At 56.3% G+C, this 15,548-nt stretch overlaps 1 protein-coding gene across 1 annotated transcript in view; it reads left to right on the forward strand.

Moving 5' to 3' along the window:
• Nucleotides 1-15,548, forward strand: part of ZNF710 (zinc finger protein 710) — a 33,472-nt gene that overhangs the window by 11,293 nt on the left and 6,631 nt on the right. The gene's annotated exons all lie outside the window — the stretch shown is intronic.

Below are 15,548 nucleotides of genomic sequence, written 5' to 3' on the forward strand. Positions count from 1 at the left end.
GAGTGTTCACCTTCCTCCTGGCCTTTAGCTCTGGTTGGAAATTTCTGGCTGCCATGAATGGATCCAGCCAGTCCCTGTGTCCCCATTTCTCCATTCTCGCAGCCCAGTGCAGGACAGAGCCCGGGGGGGGAAGGGGGCGGCCAGGCCCAAGAGCTGCCATCCTGTGGGCAGCACTGCCTGCGTGGGCAAGCTCCACACATGGGGAATTTAAAAAATATATTAAAATTGTTTCCAAAGATAAGGGCAGCAACAATCTCAGAAGTGAGACTGTCTTCCTGCTGCGGGGGTCTCCCCTCCTGTTCCTCTTGGGGTGGCACACATCTCACATTTATAACATTTTGGTTGTTTTTCCCTTTTACAACCAGCCAGCCGGGTTATACATACAAGGGTGCCTGAGCTCCTACTTGTGTATCAGTTCCTCTGACCTCCAGCCACTTTTATTGCTCTGCTTTGAGGTCCCCACAGTTTATGATTAACCCCTGGCACCGGGGGATGCTGAGCAGGAGCGATGCTGAGCAGCTGCTGTACAGGCTCCCGCACAGGAACGTTGTCCTCTGCCTGCTGCAGACTCTCACCTGCAGCCTGGGTCTGCTTCACTGTCAGACAGCGCTGCAATTCCACATCTAGCTTGCTGCCCACAGGAACCCAGGGTGCCTGTTGCCTCTTGCTCGGTTTCCCTGTGTCCCTGGGGGACCCTGCTGTCCTGGTGGGCTCCATCTTCAGTATTTTCTTCTCACTGCATTTTTACTCTCCCTTTGTCCCATGTTACAATGCCTCTCTCCTTACTGCGCTTTTTGGCTCATCTTCACATGTGAGGGTCTGTTAACCCCCCACCTCTGCTGAAGATGCTGAACAAAATGGGAGGGTGCTGGGGTTTGCAGACCCGCGGTAAAAGCCCCGTCAGGCCTCTCCTGGCAGGGGTGTCTGCTGTTGCTTTCGTCTGCTGAGGGGTTTGGGTTTTGCAGGGCGAGGGGGGCTGCACCGGGCACTGGCGCATCCTTCGCCCCCCGTTCCCCACAGAGCCGGCACCCACAGCGCCTGGCCCAGAATCAGGCCCCCGGTTTTGCATCTGTTACAAACTTCCCTCATCTTTCTTTGCAAGGTTTGGGTTTTGACCTAAATCTCTGGCGCCGGTTGCTTTTCATGGCCATACTTGTTTCTACAGATTTGTTTTCTCCGGGTATTTGCTCCGTGGTTTTTCCTAGGGACGGCGTGGTGGCTTTTCATCTAGGAGACCTGATGGTGAGGACAGGCCTTCCCAGAGCCACTCTGTGCAGAATTTCATTTACTTTTTTTACATATCTGCATGTGTGATTACTGGGAGAGGTATTTTTAAAAGTAGCTTGGCATCTCTTTCAGGGAGTTAGCAAAGAGCAGATTTATTTTCTGCTATGCTGAGAATTAACTCCCCTTTCTTCCTCTTCCCTCTGCCCCCGCTGGAAAGAGAGAGAATGCAGAAAAGAAGAAAGGATTTACATTGTGGTGGTGATTGGCACAGGCTGTGAATGAGAGGTCATTTCATCTGGCTGTTTCTTTTCAAGCGCTCTTTTTTTCATGCACACTGTATTCAGGCTGGGAGCATTCTTTCTTTTCAAAGCTTCTCTGTCTGTCTCTCTCTTCCCCCTCCTTTATTTTTCATCCCTTTTCTTTACTTTTGCTGTCTTTTCATTCTGTTTTTCTCCACCCCCTTGGGGCTCCATTTTTTCTTTCCTCTTTCCTCTATTCAGTTCCTTTTTTCTTCTCACATCTTTTTTGAATAGCTCTTCTATTTTCGGAGAGGAAAGGGAGTATGTCGAAGAGAAGTCGTTGCAGCAAGGAGGAACTTGAAAGTCTTTCTTTCCCTGTTTATTTCACTTAAAAGCAAAAATTGTTTTCCAGGGGAGAGTGAGGTTTCTGTGTGGAGCCTTTGAAGCAAGGCTGGGACGGCAGCGGGACTGGCCAGGGTGGGATTTCTCCCTGCTCCTTGCCACACCACAAACACTGTCAGTCCTAAACTGCTGACAAACGCCCAGAGCCCCGTAAAGCAAGGGGAGGTCTGCGGGTCAGTGCTGTTTCGGCTGGGGTGTGGGTGCTTGTGCCGCGAGAGGGGGGTCCAGGCAGGAGCAGCCCCTCTCCCTCAGCTCTAGCTGGGCTCGCCCCCAGCCACTGCTGGCCCCACACCTTTGGACACCAATTACTTGTATTTAATTGCTATTTCTGTCACTGGTGCTCCTGTGCAAGTGAACGGCAGCATTTTAAGACATGACATGACAATAAGCCCTGAAAGCAAGATCCCGAGAGCTCTCTGCTGCGGTGTGTCTCCCTGCGTGGCGTTGGGGAGGAGGGAGGTGGATGGGGACGGAGAGGCCACGTTTGCGTCATTTTGAAGGGGGAACTTTGTGCTTGCACAAGTAGCCCATGGGAGAGCGTGAGATGTGCCGCAGCGCTGCTCCGGGGAGCGGTGCCGGGTCCCCAGGGCGCGGGGTGGGTTGGCCATGGAGAGTCACTGCGCTCAGGTCTGGTGGACACGGGGCTTCAGGATGCTGTGGTTCCCACGGGTTCGGGCCCTTCCTCGGCAGAAGAGCAGGAAGGGTCTCATACATGTCCATAAGACCCCAGCTATTCCAGCCAGGTCTACAGGAAATGTCCTTGCTCAGCAGGACAAGGCTGGTCCCCGAGCCGCTGCTCCCCAGATGCAGTTTGGGTGCCACCAGCAGCTCGCCGTCACAGCGCTCCTAGCAGCTCCATCGTCTTGCTTCAAGAAGAGTTGCCTAGGCAGAAGGGCTGATAAATCAGGCTTAAAGCTTCTTCAGTTTGGTCTTCTAAAGAAGAGGTGGTGCTGTGCCATGTAACAAAGCGACAAAAGTTCCTCAAGGAAGGCAGCCGTAGGGGGTGACAAGAATCCCCCTCCCCTCATGCTCCCAGCCCGAGCACTGGTCCGGGCATTAACCGTCAACAGGGTTTGGTGCAGCTTTGGCTGCTCAAGGAGCAAAGGTTTCGCAATCCCTTGGCAGAAGCGGAGCACTGGCTCCAGCGTTTGCTTTGCCTTGGTCAGTCTGTGCACAGCGGTTTTCTAAGGAGACTTCCCTGGTGCAGGGAAAACACTCATGGTAATGAACCTGCTCTGATGGGCTCCTCACTGCACTTGCATACCACAAAACAGGGGTCCCCTGGAAGTGACCCTGTGCTGCCAAGTCAGACCCAGGCCTCCCTTGCTCCTTCCTACCGTCCCCCAGACCCTGGCAGAGCCTGTCCTCCCTGGGCAGCTCTTGTCCATCCATCACCCCCACAGCCAAACTGATGCAATTAGGACTCTGATTTTCAGAAGGCATCTTTTCCCCATTAATTTTAGTCTCCCCTGGTTGCTTTGAAATAAAGTAGAAGTTGAGGGCTGATCTAAGACACACGAACAGGTGTTGAACTGGAGCCACCGGCTTTCATGTTGGCTGTGTTAGAGAGGGGCTGGAGGATGGGGCTCACGACTGGCTGGCGAGGCTTCGCCCGGCGCCCGCAGCCAGGTCCTGCTGTGGAAAGCGAGGCAGAGAGCGCGGGTGTGTGCCCGGGGCTACTCCTCTCCCACTAAAATAGCGGTTCTGGGTGAATACCGTATGCACGGAAAATAGAGCAGAGTGGGGACTCCTCGCACTGCAGCCCCGACGGCAAAATGCGGGCAGGTGAGCCCTGCAGGCAGCTCATGAGGGGCATCTGGTTGCCCGATCCTGAACGTCTTGTAGTGTGAGAGGAGAATTCTGCTTCGCCTTTGTTTGAAGGGCTTTGGAGGAAGGTTGGAAGGGCCTTGCCAAAGCACAGTAACTTTATCATCCTCGGGCAGAGGAGCACATTGGGGCTCAGGCATGGGCAAGGGGTCCTGAGCCGTGCGGGTGGGCTGCAGGAGGAGTGAGAGTGGAGCTGGTGGCACGGCAGTTAATGAAGTAGATTTTTTTTTTAAAGTGAGATTCAAATAATTGTAACCCCGAGATAGAGAAGACATTGGAGGAGACAAAAAGGGAGAAAGAAAGGAAGCAAAGGACAGAGGTTTGGAATAGAGAGGGAGATTAGGAGATAGATGAAAGAGAAAGAAGAAAGATAAGAGAGAGAGAGGGGACAGATCTCCAGCTCGAGATGGGCGTTGCCAGGGAAACGGGAAGAATGAGGGAGCGATGGAGGGATGGAGGAGCGGAGGATGCTGGGGGCGGGGAGCAACAGAGGGATGGAGGCTCGGTCTCTGGTGGAGGAGGAAAGTGGATTCTCAGCAGAAAGGGAAGCAGGAGCGGGATGTCCTGGGTTGGCATGGGTGCCTGTCTGCTGGGAAGCCGCGACAGCATTTGGGATCGCAGCTCCATCCCTCCACGGTGAACGGCTGCGGCATCTGCTGCTGCTCACAGGCTGACCCCTCTCACCCTGAGTTTCCATCAGCTGAAATGTTTCTTGCCCACCACAGGGAGGCTTTCCTCAGAAACAGGACACCACACTGTGCCCGTACCTAGTCAAACACGTGGATCTTCTTCTGGAGGGCTGGCGGGAGGCAGGAGAGGATCCGACCTGGGAGGGAGAGCCCTTGCCTGTGCCTTGGCCTCAATATTTATATTCCGCTTCCAGATGCAGCTGCTGCATTTCAAAGATAAAAAAGGGTAGTGTGTGACAGTGAGGCCAAGAGGGCAGAGCAGCAACCTGCTCGCAGAGGACGGGCACTGAGGCTCCGTGCACACTGTGCCGGTAGGCGAGGGCAGCACCAGAGCTCAGCCGGTGCCGCCTGCACCGGTGCCAGCCTGGCCGCCACGTGTGCCTGCACTGGGCCGGTGCTCGGTGGGCAGGTGCAGCTGAGCATCCCCCTGCCTCACCGGCGGCAGGACAGCGCCTTCCCAGTGCTGCCACCCTCCTCGCAGCAGCAGTGGTGGCCGATTCCCGTCCCGTGGAGCGAAGGTTTCCCAGCAGAAATCGAGTGCCGGGTTGGGATAAATCCTGGTGTAATTTATTGCAGTTGCAGGTGGCTTCCGCAGCCAGAGCGGGGGCTGCCGGGCAGAGCCCGCGGCGTGACGGGGCGTGGGGCTGGGGCTGGAAAAGAAAAAACTTGCTTGAAAACCAGCCCCGCGGTAATGGTGAAGCTTCGCTCATGAGTGGGGCACTGCAAAGCAGAACCCCTCCTTCCATGACACTGCGGGTGTCATTTCAAAGCCCAGAGAGAGTTTTTCGCTCAGTGGCTTCGGCTGGTTCCTGGGAAGGTCCTGAAGGCTCCCGCTGCTCCCGCATCCCTGGGCTGGTGACAGGGGGGAGTAGGTGGCTTCATGCTCCATACACGTTTATTCTGCAGAAATTGTAATCTCCAGTTACTTGAAAAACATTCCTTTTTCCCTTCCAGAGTTTGCCAATAACCTGGTGGCTACAAACATAAATGGTTGGGGTAAGAATCACTAAAAGAAACATCAACAGATCGATCGGGGAAGGGTTTAATGTGATCTGGCAAAGCGGGTGCGGCTCCTTTCCCGAGACATTGTCTGTCATATGGACCTGAAGTCGTCATTTTCCCCAACTTGTTTTTCCACCTAATCTTGCTAAAAAACGTTACCTATATCATGCTGCAAATTGTAGGTTGTGTTCTTTTTTTTTTTTTAAATCAAAGCCCCCAAAGACGATAATTCCTCCACCCAGAACCACTTCACGTGATACCCGTGATATATCTTTCCTTGTTCAGAAAGCATATCCAAGGCTGAAGGCAGCAGTTCTGCTTTCTAATCAACTTACAATAAGTATTTTTTTTCTTTTTTCTAGAGAAGTCATTAACAAAAGTTTTCCTTAAAAAATGGAGTTAGGTAGTATCTAATGTGGAGACTCTGATTGAATGAATTTAAAAATGGTTTTGATTTTTTTTAAAACGCAGAGTTTATTTGGTAGCAGCAACCCAGCACCACGCGTCCTCTTTCCTGTTTCTCAGAACTTTGGCTCATTATTTAAAGTCCAGTTTATCTGCGTCAGATGTCAGTTGTGAGGCGAGAAGCGGTGTTTTCGGTTCTGCCGCGGGCTGGGCAGCAGCGCTCGGCAGCCGCTCCGTGCCGGCAGCCCCACGGCACACGCTGCCGGCGCTGCCGCACCCGGCGCGGAGCCAGGGTCAAGTGCGTGCCCCCCGCGTCCCACAGCTCTTGGCCTTGGCCAGGCCGAGCGATGGGGCTTGTGCAGCAAGACAGACGTTTGGGCTTGGATGTACCTGGTGTTTGAGCCCAGCTGCAGCGTGCCCTTCCCACAGTGTCGGACAGACTGTCCTGTGCGGGGAAGCTGGAGCACGGGAGACCCCACTCATCCTTCCCTCGCTCAGCCCCAGCTCAGCGTTTAGTGAAACCAAGACGAACTCGTAAATCCTCAGGCCTGGTACAGGACAAATGCTCTGGATCAGTTTTATGAATAATTTCAGTTGTTGTGTTTTTCAGGGAAAACAATTTTTCTGTTTAGAATTTTTGTGGGTGCTTTGAGCAGCTTTATGTGAAAACTGCAAAAAAGATGAAAGATTTTTCCTTTATTAAATTTAAATGAAAGCTTCTTTTAAGAAAGGAAGAAAAATAAAATCAAAGGTATTCTCACAAATATTACAGATCTGTTGATCAGCCATTTTCCATTAAAAATTGTTGAAAAGTTTTAACGCCTCCTCCCCCTACAAGATCACCCCCACCCCCCAGGCTCTTGCATCCCTGGCAAAGGGGGAGCACTGCTCCTCAGGAAGGCTGCGAAAGGTAAGTCTCACAAACCCTTTGGATTTCAGACGCCCTTCACTCCCTTTCCTGCAGGAAGGGCTGGGTGAAGTTTGGTGACTGTACCGCTCACCCTGCTGCTTCTGGGGCCGATGTAAAGAGTAGCGGAGAGAAGGGCGTTTGATCAGGAAATGGAGACTGAGAGAAAACAAGGGTCTTTGCAATAGTTAATACCTCGGCAGAGAGCAGAGGCACTCAGTCAGGTAGTCGGGAGCTGCGGTCCCTTGCAGAGCACCTTCAATGGGACTTCAGCCGGGATGGCACCTTGTGAGAGCGGGTGGTCCTTTTACTCCCGTTCCCCCCGTCAGATCTAGGATGTCGCAGGCAAACGTTGTATGCGTGCGCAGGTGAGGTTTTCATGAACCAGACATAATTTTTTTAGGCTGCTCAATTTAGGATTACCGAGAGTCTCATTTCCAGAGCTGCCGCCTTGGTGTCTGCTGTGGCTCAGCTGCACCAGGCGCTGGCGGAGGGGCCGGGTGGGACGGTGGTGCAAGGCGATGGAGCCGCTCGGGAGCGGCCGGGTGAAACCGAGGGAGTTAAAACAGCAAAGGGAAGGGAAAAGTGTCCAGAGATGGACGGCTCTTAGTCTGGTGCAGTGGCTGGAAAATCTGGAATCCAGCAAGAAATGTACTGGGGGATGAATAGGCTGTTGGGCAAAACGCTGCTGCAGGAGGGGTCTGGTGTAAGAGGCCCCAGGTGAGAGTTAGGTGTTTGGGTGGTTAAAGATGAAGCAAAAGAAGTAAACAGAAGTAAAATTACATAAGGAAGTGAAAGCTATGTAAAAAAACTATTTTAAGTGCCTGAAGACCGGGAGGTGAGTGAGGAGCTGGTGGAGGCTCTGAGGAGGCGGCCGGTGGGCCGGGGCTGGGCAGGCAGGAACTGCAGGGATGTGCCAGGGCAGAGCCTGACTCTTCCCAGCTGTGTTGAGAAAGACAGGAGGAGAAGAGAGATTGCACTGAGACAAAAACCTCCCGGGAGTGGGAGGAGAAATGCTGAAAGAAAACTGAATTTCACAACCTCAACGGGAGCCGCTGCTGCCGGCCCCGGGTGCGTCCTTCCCACAAGCGTCGGAGAAGGGAGACCGGCAGTGGCGGCCAGGGAGACGCAGATGAGGGGGACCGGGAGCATGGCACGCACGGCTTTCGGAGGAGATGCCAACAAGTGCGTTCGCGTAACTCCACGTGCGGGAAAGGTGCAGGTGGGCTGGCGTCTCCATCGGCAAACGAGCTGGAGAGCACCTAAACCTGAACTAAAGGTTTTGATTTAAGCCCAGAGGAGGGTTCAGTTCCCAGCTACGGTACACTGGCAGGGACGGCTGAGTTTGACGAGCGAAAACCTGCTAGGTACAGCCATGGGAGGGATCTGGACACTCAAGCTGGGGAGGAAGAGGAGTTGCTCTTGTGTTGCTACTGAGATCAATATTAAGACACGTTTAATTTATTTTCTGTTTTTTTCTGATCTGAGAGGTGGGACAGAGGGATGAACTGAACACACAAAACAATAGTTGGAAAAGGGGATTAGGGAAGTCAGCATGGAGAGGTGTAAAGGTGACGGATGGAGCAGACAGCTGTGGGAGAGCAGACCCCCGCCCCAGCAGTGTGCGACGTGGCACCCAGCAGAAGGGCCTGTCCCCTCGGGCTGGGGGCAGGAAGCTGAGGAAGCTGCAGAAATGGCGTGATACCGCAAAAATAGGAGTATTTAAAAAATCAGTACCTGCAGCAGAGCTGGGATCCCAGCCCACAGCACTACCGTGCGTGTGCCTTTTTACAGTAATACTTGCAGCTCTTCCTCAAAATGGATCTCAGCATGGTACATAGAGAAATAGATACGGACTTTGCCCCCAGAGAACGAACGGTCGAAGGGCAGGATGGGAACGACAGGGCAAGTGGGTGAGCAGAAGAGTGCAAAGACACAAGTGCCTTGCTGGAGCTGCTCCATCGCTGCCGAGTGTCAGCAAGGCTCAGGTGGGCTCTGAGAAGAGATTTGAAGAAATCAGTGTGGTAACAGAATTTTGCATAGAATTTTTTCCCTGAAAAGTTGTGAATTTGTTGAAAAATGGGGTGATGAAATTTGTCATTGCTGGTGCAGTTGTTTGTCGGCAACCAAGGAGAGATGGGATGAGAAAGGCCTTAAAAGGCGAGCAGCTTGTGCCTGGTGCAGAGCCGAATGATGGGAGGGAGAAATAACAGGGTCACAATGAGAAGTCAGCAACACAACTCCTGCACGAGTGTCTTCCATCCGTCCGATGGGAGCAGGATGCTGCCAGCCAGCGCGGCACAGAGCTCTGCACCAAACCAAACCGTGGAATGATTAATAGCTGCTGAAAAGTTCAATTTGTGGGTATGGAAGAGAAAGGCAGATCTTGGATTGCACAAGAAACTCGAGTGCAGATGGGGGAGGCCAGTGAAGGAGCGTGTGGGATGGTGGGCATGAAGGCAGGAGAAGAGGAGGTGTTTGCAGGACTGGGGTGGGAAGGGGTGGGGGGGAGTTCAGTTTAAGGTTCAGCCTGGCATTGTTTGCTCTTCATGGGCTGGAAGATGGGGGAGAGTAGGATTTGCCCGGCTCCTCCTCTTACCCTCAACCTGCCAGCTTGCCTCTCAGGTCGCGTGCCCGTGGCCCACCTTCTCCGCTCAGCCTGTGCGTCCCCTTCGGGCAGAGGAACAGGCACGTCTCGCTCGCTGGCCAGAGTTTACTTATTTATTAGGGGCATTATTAAGGAAGTGCAGCCCTTTGTAAAGCTCGTAACAGTCTCCTTTTCCACAGAGGGATGGAGTTCATTTGTTAAAGCATCCTTACAGCTCCTGGAGACCCAGCCTGGTGCTCTGGCACTGGAGCAACGCTGGGACTGTTGCTTTGCCAGGACGGACTGGCAGAATCCTCTCCTGTCCGTGCCCTGCTGCCCATGGGTCTTCCCGATGTGCCCAGTGCTGTGGTGCTGCTCCTCCCGAGTCCCCAGCCTTGGAGGGATGAGTCTTTGTAACAGCTCAGATGGTGATATTTTGTCAGCACCAGGAGGGACAATGTATTTGCGCTTATTTTCCTTCCCCTGCCCCTTCTCGTGCAGCTGAGGTGGGTCGGGGCTGAGCGGGTGCTGCTGGGGCGAGTTCCGTCTGCTGCGCTGCCCCGGCTGCGCGCCTGGGAGGGGGAACGTGGCAGTGGTCCCCAGCCCTCTGCCCCCCCGGCAGCCTGGTCGCTGCTGTGCCAGGGCTGTGGAGGGCTCCTGCGCAGGGATCCCTCTGGGACTTCTCGGGAGGCTGAGATCTCTGGCTGGGTTTTGGGTTCATGCGTGCAGGCGCTGCACAAGCCTCTGCCCAGCGTCTGGGTGCTCTGCGTGCTTCAGCCCCGAGCTTGCATCGCCCTTCTTCACCCAGGAGCGATTGCTTCACGTGGGACTGGCTGTGGCAGGTCTGTGCTCAGTCGCGGCGTTGGACCTGAGGCCCCCTGAGGCCACTGCTTGATTGGAAGCAAGATTGGAAGCGGCTCCCTGGAGAGCAGAGGTTTAGGCAGTGCTCTGCACCCCAAGAGGTGTCAGGGTGCTTCCTGGGGGAGTTGAAATACGTGACCCAGCCTTATTTGCCAGTGTGTTGGGAAAGAGAGTTTCCAGCCTGCTCTGCAAGACCCAAGAAGGCTGAACAGGGAAGCGAGAGTGAGAAGTGAAACAAAAGCATCTGTCCCATTCCCCACTTCTCTCCCTGCGGTGTTTGTGCAGCTGCAGCAGCAGCTCTGCGAGCTGTTGTGGCCTCGCTCTCTTGAATAGCAAAGCTCCATTTCTCATGTACCAGGGCTCGCGCATTCGATAGAGAAAAGTGCAAAGAGTGATTTGTGTAACACAAGGCTTTTATTTTCGTACTGAGGGCCCAGAGGAGCAGAGCTCGTCCCCTTTCTCAGAGTGCCCCGGTGTAGGAATCCACCATTTACTTTCTTCTAAAAGCCTCTGTTTTAGGGTTGTTGTTCTTAAAACGTATCGGTGCTGGTCTCAGGAGCATATGTGAGTGTGTCACTCTTTCAGCTTCCTTGTCTTGCAGCGCTCATACTCAGGGGCAAAGACCCAGAGCTGTGCTGGGGGGTCCAGCTGACCCCTCTGCAGTGCTGGAGATGTGAGGACAACAGTTGGGTCCCATCTCACGTCCCTTCTCCCCTCTCCCATCCTGGAGGCTGCCAGCTGGCTGTGGGGCTATCCAGGTTGTGTGTTGCCCTTGCGTTGCCCTTGCATGATGCTTACTGGCACCTGCCATGGGGAGCAGGGTCTGGCGGTGCCCTCCTGTCCCCAGCCAGGAGCTGGGGTGACAACACACCACTGTAGGAGGAGGCGTGTGGGTGTTTATCGTCCTGTATAAGTGGCTGTGGAGAAATCCTTGGGAAAAGCGAGATCTTAACTGGACTGGAAGAGATATCCAGTGTATGTGGAAATAGAAACTGTGCCCCAAACCAAGGAGGAAAACAAAATCCAAGGCCAAATCAGAAGGCCTTCCGTGCTTCCCAGCCTCCTCCAGCTCCTCTCGCCAGGGCAGAGCAGAGGGACCCCAGCTTCCCTGTCTGGGCTGAGACCCCGGGGAGCGGGCTCTTGATTTCAGCTTCCTCAATTCCAGCAAGAATTACATTAGCAGATCCCCAAAGGCAGCGGCGTGGCTCGCACGCTCCTTCTGGGAAACCGCTGCTCACCTCTGGCCACGCCAGAGCCCTGGCTTTGCACTGCCCATCATCCAAGCTCCCAGCCAGTGTCCACTTGGGAGCCGGCTCAGAACGCAGGGCTGGCTGGGCAGGGTGGGCGCTCAGCGACGACAGACGGGCACGCTGCCGGTTCGGGAAATTAGAGCGGGGAAGTGGGAATCGCTCCAGTCCTTGCAACCTGGCAGGGATATCTGTGCGGGGGTGCGTTGTGTTGGGCTGTTTTCCCTGGCAGCGCGGCTCCCCGCAGGGCTGCTCCGTACGGCAGCAGCTCGGCTCGCTGCTCGGGCGGGCAGCCCGCGGGTGGGGGGCACCGGGGCACCGCGCGGCCGCCCCCGGCCTCGCTCCGGCAGGGCCCCCCCCGGGAGGAGGAGGAGGAGGATGACAACCCGCCCTGGCACCGCGGCTGTCCGGGCGGTGGGCGATGGGCCGTGGGGTCGATCAGCCCGGGCCCCCCGGGAGCCTCCCGGGAAAGGGGATCCCGGGGCGGGGGATCCCGGCCGACGAGGGGCGGCCCCGGGGCCGGTCTGTGCGCGCCGGCAGCCGCCTCCCCGGCTGCTCCCTCCTCTTCCTCTTCTTCTTCCTCCCCATTCTTCCTCCCACCCCTCCTCCTCCTCCCGCCACCGCCCTCCCCCGCTCCTCGCTTTGTTTCGCTGCCTCCGCACTCCCCCTCCCCCTCTCCTCCCCATCCTCCTCCCCCCATCCTCTTCCTCCTCCTCTCCATCTCCTCTCTGCCCGGCTCCGCAGGGTTTCTCCCCGGCTCTGCGCCGGGGGCTGGAGGTGCGAGGGCCTGAAGCCGCCCCCCTCGTCTCCCCTCCATTTCTGGCCGGCCACCCCCCCCCCCCCGACCCCGGTCTCTGGCCGCTGGCTCTGTACAGCCCGTCTCCCTCCTGGCCATCACGGCGATGCCCGAGCAGGCAGGGATGCTCGGCTGGGCCCTTACTCCTGCTCGGGCAGGCCGGAGGGTGCTGGAGCTGCTGGCAAAGGGCCTGGCTGCCATGCCAGGGCAGAGGCGGTTGGAACTCGGGGACAGAGGGCTGGGGGCAGCAGTGTCCCCACAGGCACCAGAGCCCACTTTCCCCCCCCAGGCATCTCCTTCTCCCTGGTAGCGCTGGCAGGTCGCACGCTCAGCCTCCAGGAGGGTCCCCTCGCTGGGTGCGTCTGACCCTGGGTCGAGGGTGCCCGATCCTGTGGCCAGATCCAGCACAGTGGGGGCTGAGCAGCCCGTGCTGTGCACACAGGAGAGATGCTAAGGAAGGACCCGGTACCTCGCGTGCCAAGCCCATGGGCAGCCGACCCCGCATGGTCGGTGTCTGTCCCCCTTCTCTGGCTCTTCCTGTTTCCACGCCGGTGCTTTTCCCCTTCCCCATCACTTCCTCTTCCCCAGAGGGATGTGTGCACTGTGGCCTGGTGTTTCGGTGGGCGCAGAGCTGCCATGAGAGGACACACAGGCCACACTCATAAGGGCCGTGCAGGAACCAGCAAGAGCAGGCAGCTGCCTGCGGCTTTGCCTGCAGTGGTGTGTTTGCAAGTGGAGAGGCCGATGTGCTCCAGCCAGCACTCCTTGTCCCTGCAGCCCATAACTGGCCTGGCTGGTGGGACGCGGCGTGGAGGCCGTGTGGGTGCCACGGTGAGAACTGTGGGGACGATAACCTGATAAAGCGGGGTTTCTCCACTCAGAGAGGAGAGTGGTTGTTTAGCCCAGGATTGCCTCTCATGCCGTGCAGGTGCTCCTGGGACTGCGACATAATCTGGTTTAGAGTTTATTCCTGTTTTACCTCCCCCATAGGATTTCTCTTTGTTGTAGCTGCAGAAATAATTATATTTAGGAGAACATTCTTCACCGCAGGAGGAAGCGGCGGCCTCCTCGCTTTCATCTGGTGGCAGCTCTCCAAGCGCCTCCCTGCCTGTCCCTGCTGGCCACCCCAGGGCTTCTGGGGAGAGGCTGCTGGGGGCCCTGCGCTGCACCCCATTGATGGGGGTCCTGGGCTTGCTCGGCCCAGGGGAGTCGGGCATCACTGCTCCGGGCTCTGCATCCCTCCAGGACCCTGCCCTGTCTTCTCTGGGGCGGGTACGGGACTGGGGGCTGTCGGGCCCCTGGGCAAGAGTGAGCTGAGTGTGGGCACATTCTCAAAGTGTTGTTTTAATCCTCACAAAACAAAATGCATAAGCGACCCTCCAGCTGAAGGGAGTGTTTTGGCAGCCCATGGGTCTTTCCCCAGCCTACCAGCGGGCTGCTCTGCTGGCAGACCTGCCTGCACCTTTACATCTCTACGGCTTCTCATTTCACTCTGTTTTGCTTTGTCTGATGGTCTCCCCTCCCTGTTTCCCAGCCTGAATCACCAAGGAACCTGTGGCCGCCAACCAGAGGGATCTGGGGATGGGTGGCAAAACAGCATCCCTGAGGCACGGTGGTGTCTGCCCCACTCTCCTCGGTGCAGCAGCTCCTCCGTGCTTTGCTAATCCCAGATTCCCGGGTTGTTTATGGCAGTAATTCCTTGGATTGCTGGCTGGCTGCCTCTGAGCTCTCCAGAAAGGACTGGTGCTGGTGGGGCGGGTGCAGGCTCCGTCCGCCTGGTGAGGAACGCCGGCTCTTCAGAAGGGCCTCGTCCTTCCCTACGGCTATTCCCACACCGTTCACACTATTTCAGTGGGAACGTGCCCTGTGCTCTGCTCTCCAGGCTGGTGGGTCCCCAGAGACCACCAGAGCACGGGGAGCTCCTGGTTTGTCCCAGGCTCAGGAGCGGAGCTGCTGTCCCCAGGGTGCTCCACACCTGATGCCCCCGCAAACCCAGCACCAGTGGCCCAGCAGCTGCCAGGTGAGGCCAGCGGCAACCGCCTGTAGGCATGATGTGAATGTGGGGTTTTCTGCTCGTTTGTCTTTTGGCTTTTGCTGCCAGAAATGCGGGCCTGTGAGTTTGCTGTGGTCCCACGTATACCCCGTGGTGATACCATGGCATCACCATGATCTCCCAGTGTGCTCCCCTGTGCTTGCTTACCGCTCCTTGCTTCTCCGCCAAAGGTCATTTGTCCTTCTAGTCAAAGCTGGTTGGTGTCTACCTGACCTTTCAAGTCCGTATTTCCCAAACTGGCTGGCACCATGCACTGCTCCCATGTGAGCTCCACTGTCACCTTTCCCCCAGCCATCACCAGCATCGGATGCAGCGAACAGCAGCAGTAGAGCGGCTCCTCTTGTGCCGCCTCTCCGGCGGGCTCTGGCACACTCCTGCAGGTTGCCCACATGGGTGCTGGAGGCTCCACATTGCTCGCAGGTCCAGGCTGCTGCCTCGCACCCTGCAGCCACGTCTGCGCCCTAATCCGTCTCCTTGTGGTCTCCCTTCATTTCTATCAGGATGGCTTACTCAGGGAATCTTGTGGTACCAGCACCGGCTGTCCTGCCGGTGAGTCCCATGGCGATACGCTCCTCCCCACGCAAGTGAGCATCACTCCATGTGTCATCCGTGAGCAGTTATCTGGCTTTCTTCCTGAAAATGGATGGAATAGTTAAATAGCACAAGGTCAAGACTGGAGTCCTGCAGGATCCTGTTGTGAGCCCTCCTGGAGGGCGGTGGGGATGTGTCTCTGGGTCCCAAGAGTCTGAGTGGGGATAAACCAGTTGTGGTCCATTTGCCGTGTGCCCCAGGGTGGCATTAGTGTTGGGTCATCCCACTCTGACCCTGTCTGTGTCTTGCGCCTCTTCCCTGCGTAACTCGGGCACGCAGTGCCTGCCGCCCCAGAGCTGACGTGGGCATGAATGCTCGGGGGGCACCTCGGAGAGGGGGGGCAATGGGGGAGGGAGAGGACTCTTAAACCTTCGCAGCCTGGGGGGGGCATTGGCTGCTGCTCTTCTGTGTTTACACCAGGGCCCTGGAGAACCGCGGCTTTCACAGGGATTTTAACTGACTGTAGCCCTCTTCTGACAAGTGACTTCGTAACTCTGTAAGCAGGCTGTACGGATCAGTAGTGCTGCAGGGGGAGGGAGGCAGGAAAAATGGAAACAAACCACTTATAAAACCTGAAGAAATACTGCTGGAACCTGGCGTGCTTTTTGCTGGGACAAAACGGCGCTGCTGAAAGGCATTAACAAAAGCAAAAGCAAAGGAGAGAGGAGGTGCTTGCCATGGCGGTGAGAGGGCTGCGAGACAAGAGGGATGGACC

This window comes from Aptenodytes patagonicus, chromosome 10 (genome assembly GCF_965638725.1).
Source record: "Aptenodytes patagonicus chromosome 10, bAptPat1.pri.cur, whole genome shotgun sequence".
In the NCBI taxonomy this organism is placed as follows: Eukaryota; Metazoa; Chordata; class Aves; order Sphenisciformes; family Spheniscidae; genus Aptenodytes; species Aptenodytes patagonicus.